The sequence below is a fragment of the Marmota flaviventris genome, chromosome 10, assembly GCF_047511675.1.
Source record: "Marmota flaviventris isolate mMarFla1 chromosome 10, mMarFla1.hap1, whole genome shotgun sequence".
Lineage (NCBI taxonomy): Eukaryota > Metazoa > Chordata > Mammalia > Rodentia > Sciuridae > Marmota > Marmota flaviventris.
Window position 1 is genome coordinate 1,132,000 of NC_092507.1, and position 7,698 is coordinate 1,139,697.

The window sequence follows — 7,698 nt, forward strand, 5'->3', positions numbered from 1 at the left end:
AGGGATCCTAGGGCCCTGGGTGACCTGCCAGGCAGTGTGTAGGGTGGTGTGGAGGTAGCATTTTGAGTCCCCTGCTGAGAGGCACTTCTTGAGGCTCTGGATCTTCGGGCCGAATGATGGGGCTTCCTGGGGGAAGGTGGGCACTCTGGAGCTGGAAGTAGTGAAACCAAGGATATAGGAGGCCCCCCTCTGTCCTGCCTCTGCCCCCCTCTGCTTGCTTTCCTCCTACCCTCCCCCCACACTGCCTGGTGACCTTTGAGGCAGATGGGGTGATCACAGACTCCCCTGTGAAACAGGCCTTTCTTCCGCTGCCTTCTCCACTCCTGAATGCACCTGGCTTGTATCTCCTGTCCCCTAAAGCCCTGGGCTCCTGAGGCAATGCCCAGCTGTCCCATGCCTGGGCAGGAGGGCTGGTGGCACTCATACGTGTCCTGCCAGGCCCCCAAGCTGAGGCCTAATCAGAGCTGCAGCCATGAAGGGTGTTTGGTACTATGAGAAAGAGGAAAGTTCAGAGGTCGCAGGTCACCATCCCGCCTCCTGCCCGGCTGGTGGGCACAGGAGCTAGCCCAGGTATCTCCCCTCACACTCTGGGCTTATGGAAGAAATTGGTCCCACAGCCTCCAACCCCACTGCCCATCACATTCCCTCTGGGCTTAACTCACAGCCACATTCTCTGTGCAGCCCGTGGGGAGGGTCCGAGTTCTAGAAGGAATAGTGGGGACAGGATTATGGAGGCCACAGGTGCTGCTGGCTGTAATGAAGGTCCCCATGAACCCTTACCAGAGGCCAGCTGTCTAAGGGCCTGCTCTCTGTGCGGGGAGGGCTGGCCTTTCTTGTCATTGCCATTGCCTGGAACCAAGTCACCACTAGGGCTGTTTCCCCAGGGACAGGGGCAGTGAGAAGAGAGGCTGCAGCTGGCCTGGTAGTAGCCAGGGACTTGGTGGGCACTTCTGCTGGCAAGGGTGCGCTGTGTTTGGGGCTCCTGGGGCGTGGGTCTGGTGGTCCTGGTGTCTCGAACCCTTACCTGTTGAGGTGCATGATGAATGTGAGACTGGGGGCAGGTCTTTACCCAGGTCTGTAGAGCTGATACACAGCCAGGTGGGGTCCAGAGGTGTTGGGCAGTTGGCAGTGGCTCTTCTAGAGGTAACCAGACAGGGACCCCACTCCCAGCTGGAGCAGGGGCCAGGGCCCCCCTGCAGGTCTTGGTGCCATCCATGGGGCCAGAGGGTAGGGGAGATCCCCTGTAGATGGTCCTTGGGTGCTGGAGGGGGCAGGTGGCCCCGGTTCCTGAGGCTTCCCCCCCCCCACAGAGAGTTCAGGTTACATAATCCCCCACCCCACACATGGATTGCTGTAAGCGGCAGCAGCCAGGTCTGACAGTACGAGTTGTAATTGGATTTTAATTTTTAATGTTTGCAATAGATGAAGAGCTATGGGCCAATTTGTATATATTCTGTTACTCTGTGCCTAATAGGACGACTTCATTAGCCGCTAACTATTACGCCCGCCCCACGGCCTGCTCCCCAGAAGGGCAGGAGCCCGGCCTGGAGCGTGTGCCAGGGACCTGCAGGCTGCCTGCCACCTGCTCCAGTGGAGGGGCATGCTGAAGGGACGGGATGCCTGCTGGGCCTCAGTGGGCTGAGAACCAGCCCAGAGGGTCCCCTCTCTGTCTGACTGGCCTTCCTGTTACCCATCCTGCTCCTATATGGGCTCTAGCCCCTAACGTGTGCTGTGGGGTCCTGGCTGCCCCTGGCTGACTGAAGAGATAGCCATTCAGGGGGCCCAGGCATCAGTACACCACCCCAAATCCAGCTTCCTGCAGCTGCCTGTTCTTGAGCCATTTGAGACCTAGCTGGGACTCTTGAACCCCAGGCCACTGGGCACAGGTAGCCCTGTATTCTCTGGGTTCCACTCACCACTCCTAGCTTGCCCTGTGAGCTTGGGGTGGGGACAGGGTCAGGACTCTGCAGCCCAGTCTCCCAGGTGCTGGGAGTGGGGCACCCCGGGGTGGGGGGCGCTTAGACTCCAGGCTGGCCAGGCTCTGAGCAGCACCAGGACCCTTTGCCCAGCAGTGTCTCACTCTGCCCCAGCTGCAGGGGTCCCAGGGGCGAGACAGCTCCGTCTGCGACCGCCCTCCAGATTATTCTTAGGTCTGTTGTGTAACAGGAAGCTTCGGAGGCAGAGGGAGGGAGGGCTCGTGGAGACGTCTCCAGCGGCAGCAGCTAGCCAGCCGGGAGTCAGCTTTTGTCCTTTCTGCTGCCCAGCATAAAGGGACAAAGGAGGCTGCCTCACTGCCCAGCCTAGCCAAGAGCAGGCCAGGCTGGGCTGTGGAGGGGGGCCCAGGGCCAGTGGGGTCTGGGTGCCCCTTCACCTCTGGGGCTCCCTGAGGATGAGGCTGAGCCTCCTGCCCCTGCATGTGTGTGCACGTGTGTGCATGTGTGTGCACGTGTGTACACATGCCAGTGCCCATCCCTCCTCCTGGGCCAGCTCCAGAGCAGAGGGGCCTGGGGATGGAGGTGAGGTGCACCACCTTGACCTGGACTGCCCGCATGGCTCCTCTTCCTGCTTTCCTTTCCCATCCCCTGCTAGGCTCCCAGCAGCCTTTGGGCGACAGTTCCTGGGTCCCCACCCCCACAGAGCAGGCTCTTCACACCTGTTTTACGAGCTCTGCTCTCTGCTAGGCCCCAGTGAGTGGGAAGCACCGGGAAGAGTCAGGCTCAGGGCAAACAAAGAGGGACCTTGGGGCATCTGAGAGCAGGGGACTCCGTCTGCTCTCTGCCAGAGTCTGCAAGGGAAGGATCCGCGTCCCTGCTCCCCTGTGTCCTGCAGCATCGGGGCCCCTGTCAGCTCTTCCTCCTCCTTTACTGGGCCCACAAAGACACACGTGCCCTCAAACACCTGCACACATCCAGGTAGATACCTGTGGCATGTACACACGACCCCCTCCAAGTGTCCAGGCTGCCTGGGAAAGGGGCCAGCTGGTCAGTGCTCATGGGGCTCTTGTTTTCCCCCTGAGGCTCTGCTGTTGGGATCCAGCAGCTGGGATGGTGCAGGAGCAGAGGAGATGTGGGCGTGCTAGGGACCTGTGGCTCTGGGCTCTTTACAATTCATGACCACCACTGAGCTGCTGACCCTGGAGAGAACAGAAGGCAGGGAGCCTGGAGGATGTGAAGGGGAAGTGGCTGAAGCGTCCTTGGTCTGGGGAGGGCCTCAGGAGGGCCCCAACCTGAGCCTCAGCCAAGCCTCCTCCCTGACGTGGCCCCTGGGCCCGAGTGGATGGCACTGACAGATCTGGGCCCCAGGGCTGGCACTGCACCTCTGGGCAGCTGCTACATTTGTGTGGGCAGGCCCTGCCTGATGGGAGGGGTATGCAGGGGGGCCTCTGAGGATGGGGCTCCAGAGCCCTTTGGGCAACCCCGGAGCCTGGGCCCCCTGGCTGGCTGTGGGACCTGGCAGGCCGCCTGACCATCTGCCCTTCCCTTCCTCTACTGAGCAGCATCTGGAACCTCGTGCTCCAAGGGGGCCGCTGGGCCTGACCAGATTGTTCAGAGGAAGCACACTGCTCGATGCTGGCCCCAGGGAAGGCTAGGGGTCCCTGTTCCCCACCTTGTCGGAGAGCCTGCACCTCCAGCTGGCCTGTCCTCTTCCTGAGCTCCAGGGCCATTCATTCCCTAGGGCTGCTGGGAAAGTGCCACACACCGATGACTTAAAGCACTAGGAATCTGTCTTTCACAGTTTTGGAGCCAGAAGTCTGTGACTCAGGTGTGAGCAGGGCCGCGCCCACCTGGAGGTGCCGGGAGGTGTGGCTGTCCTTGGCAGTCCTCGGCGCCTGGCTGAACGGCTCCTTCTGGCCCGAGTCCTCACAGGGCTTCTCTCCGTCTCCTCCCCGTCTGTGTGTCTTGAATCTTCTCGATTCTCTCGGAGGCCACTTGTCATGGGATTAGGACCCACCTGAGTGATCCCTGATGAGCTCCTCCTCTCAAGAGCCTTCACTTGGTGACATTGCAGAGCCACTTTCCCAGATGAGCTCAGCTGGCAGGGTGCAGGTGTGCCGTCGTGTATTTGGGGTGGCCACCACGCTGCCCCTCGAGGGTCTGCCTTCTCTGCTCTGCAGAGCTACCCAGCTGTGGGAGCCCCTGACTGGCCACATGCCAGGCTCTGCTTGGGCCCAGCACTGTCTCCAGAGGGTGCTGGGGAGGGGAGGAGCCCCTGCCACCACTTTGGTCTCCCAAGTCTCCTTTTCCTCAAACCAATAGACACTGCTCCATTTCCAGTGGCTCTAGAAGGCCCCCAGGACTGTTCTGATGAGGCTCAGATTGGGGCTGGACTCCTCTAAGACTCCTGCCCCCAGTACTGCCCTGCACTGTAGCTGCTTCACAAGTTTACCTCGAAGCCAGCAAAGTGTGGATCTGAACCCCTACCCTGCCAAAGCAGCCATTCTTTTCTTTCTGTCTTTCATTCTCCCTCCCTCCCTCCCTCCGCCTCTCTTTCTGTCTTGTACTGGGGATTGAATCCAGAGGCACTTAACCACTGAGAAACATTCCCAGTTTTTTTTTTTTTAAATTTTTTATTTTGAGATAGGGCCTTGCTCAGTTGCTAAGGCTGGCTTTGAACTTGCAATCCTCCTGCCTCAGCCTCCCGAGCTGCTGGGAAGACAGGTGTGGCCACCTGCCCAGCAGCCAGGGCTATTTTAATAGGAGATATGCACTATCAACAGGTGTCCAAAGGGACCCTGCAGTCATGCTGGGGCTGTAGGGAGGGAATGTGGGGCTGGGGGAAGTGGGGTGGGGACCAGCTCTCCGTGTGGCCTCTGCTGTTCCTGAGGCTGTCACCTAGGCTGGACATTTGTTCTTCCTGGGTGATGGAGGTTCAGACCCTGGCCAGGTCAGTCAGTGGGAGAAGCCATGGCCCTGCCACTAAGCAGAAAGATTGGATCCCAGGTCCACAGCTGTGTGTTCTTAGGTAGTGGCTTGGCCTCAGTGTCCTCTCCTGCCCAGTGGGCTGGCAGTAGCAGGCTGTGGGCAGGACTGGAGGCTGTCATGAAGCTCTGCTCCAGCCGCCTCTACCAAAACGCACTGCCCATGTTCTGGCCTTTGAGTGAAGGCGAGGACAGAAATGGAGGGGTCTGATGCGCCCTCCTGGCCCATGAGCCAGCCCTGCTCCTGCTGTCCCCCAGGGCTCAGCTGTTCTGAGACAGAGTTGAGGTGTAGCTGCGGGCACCTCTGATGCATAGACAGGGATTGGCACTGCTGGGGCTGCTGCTGGTAGGGTGGGCCTCAGTTTCCCCAATCTCAGCCTGTTGTCCCCGCCATTTCTCAGGCAGTGGGTGAGGGAGGCTGTTGCCCAGCAGAGCCCTACCCGACGCTGGTCCGGGCACAGGTGGGCCTGCCTGTGGCTGAGCTTCAGGACAACAAATGCTGGGAGCCCCTCCTGGGAGGGACCTGGTCTTCGTTTGCCAAAGCCTCCAGTTCCTCTGGAGACGTTTCGAGTGCTCGCAGTGGCCCTTCGCTGTGGGGCGGCCAGCCCCCTGAGTGCCTTGTTAAGGAACCATGAGATGCCCCACTTTTCTGAGGGCTCCTGCTTGCCTCCCTGAGCCTCCCGCACAAAGCCAAGACGCGCCGGCCTTCTGGGATCCCTCCAGCAGCCTTCAGCAAACATGAAAAAAGGCTCCCCCCAGGGCCTTCCGCCTACCCGGCTCCCCGACATGGGCTGCTTCCTGCTCTCCTGGGACCTCAGGACAGGCTTGTCGGAGGCTTTTCTGGGTCTGGGAGCTGCCAGCCCGCCCCGAACCATGCCTGTGCCTCTTGCCTGCTGCTCCTGGGCTGTGGGTGCTTGGGCCAGATGCTGGCTTCTCTGAACCTCAGTCTCCTCATTTGTAGGAGGGGGTGGTGGTGGCTGAGAGTGCATGGTCACCAGCAGAGGTGACGAGCCTGTCGACAGGTGTGATGGGCCAGCAGTGCTCTCCCTGGCTCTGCAGGAGGCGATTTGGCTGGTGGCTTCCCTGGGGCCCACTGCTTGGCCCTTGTCCACCGCGCTGAAGCAGGTCTTGGTGCAATATGGGACACAGCCTGGCAGAGGGCAGCAGACAGCCCTGGCGTGCCCTGGAGGGAGGACGCTGCCGTCTCCACCTCTCCCAGTTGAGGGCAGGTTGGTGTGGGCCTGCCCCAGTCCTCACTGTGGGCTGTGGGCCCAGAACCAGGGGTGCCTGCCCTCCCCTTGCGATGTGCCACAGTGTCCTCGAGGAACACTACCTGCAGTGACAGGTGAGAAATTGTAGCTGGGAATGCGGCTAATGAAGATGGATCTCAGGGCTGTGCGGATCAATGCTGGCTCCCGGCAGCTCCAGGGGTAACTTCCACGCACCCCACTTTCAGATCTGGCTCCCTACCTGCTCTTTGTTCTCCCCTCAGCCCCAGGTACTAGCTGCAAGGGCCACTGCTAGACCAGGGAGCCTTGACCCCATCACAGTCCATCACCGTGGACAGCAGCCCTGTGGGTCTGATACAGGCATGCTGTGGACCCTCCCGGTGCAGAGGAAGCCTGCACACCCCGGAGGTCAGCTGCAGATGGGGTAGACAGTGATCCAGAACTGCGGCCTGGTGTCTATGGTTGCGGCCCCTCCCTGGGGGTTGGGGATGGACCTCAGCCCCTGGAGTCCCCCCAGCCCTGGACCGTGGCGTGTTCTGGCTCTCCTCTTGGCTGCCAGGGGAGGCAATGATTCAGGCCGGAGCTGCAGAGGAGGACTCAGTCTGCGTGCTGGTGCGGAACTGTCTGTTCACACGTAGAGCATGTTCCAAGCCTGGGCCTTTGTCCTTCCTTAGTAACACCAAGCTTGTGAAGTGCGGCTTGTGTTCCGCCTCAGGCCCGTGGGGGCTGGGGCTGAGCAGAGCCTTACATCTGGCCCCTGGTGGCCTGCCTGTGGGCAGCAAAAGTAAAGGTCTCGAGGTCTCCTGGGGGTGGGGGTGGTGGGCAGCCCTTGCTGCACAGCTGAGCTGGTGTCACTCTGCACTTGATCCCACACTGTGGGGACCACATGTTCACCCAGGTTTGTAAGAGAGTTGAGGCTGCGGGGTAGCTGGGCCAGGCTACTGGACCAAGGACTGTGCACCCTCAGGGCAAACCGGAGGTTCCCAGGGACTTGCCCAGCCCAGGCTCCCGCCACCCTCCCCCTGGCCTTGCCTGGTGGGAGAGCAGCCCTGTGGAAGTATTTCATCTCAGCTCAAAGGCAGCAGCTGCTGTCCTGGGGTGAGCCCCACGGGGAGGGGCGGTCATTGGCAGGGACAGGAAGTCCTTGGTCCTGCCCTCCTCTGGCCCACTCCACCTGCCACCTTGCTCTCTGCCTATCTGGCCTTGGGAGTGGCTGCTGTGAGCAGCAGGCGGCTGGGGCTGGGACGGGTCCTGAAGTATCACCAAGCCCTCCCTGAGCCATCCCAGAGAGCAGCAGATGGGCCCAGGCTGGTGCTGAATAATTCACAGGGACAGGAGACGTTTGGCTGGGGCTCCCTACTCAGGGGCTGGGCAGGAGGCTCCTGTGCTAGGGACTTGGCCCTATCCAGGGCCACCCATCAGTCCTGTTCCTGGAAGGGCTGGTGTCTAGCAGCACCCTCACTCGGCCCGTCAGGGTCCCTAGCCAGTTTACCCTGATCCCTGGCATCATGTGCAACCGGTGCCCAGTCCTAGCCAGCCAGGGAGCACCTC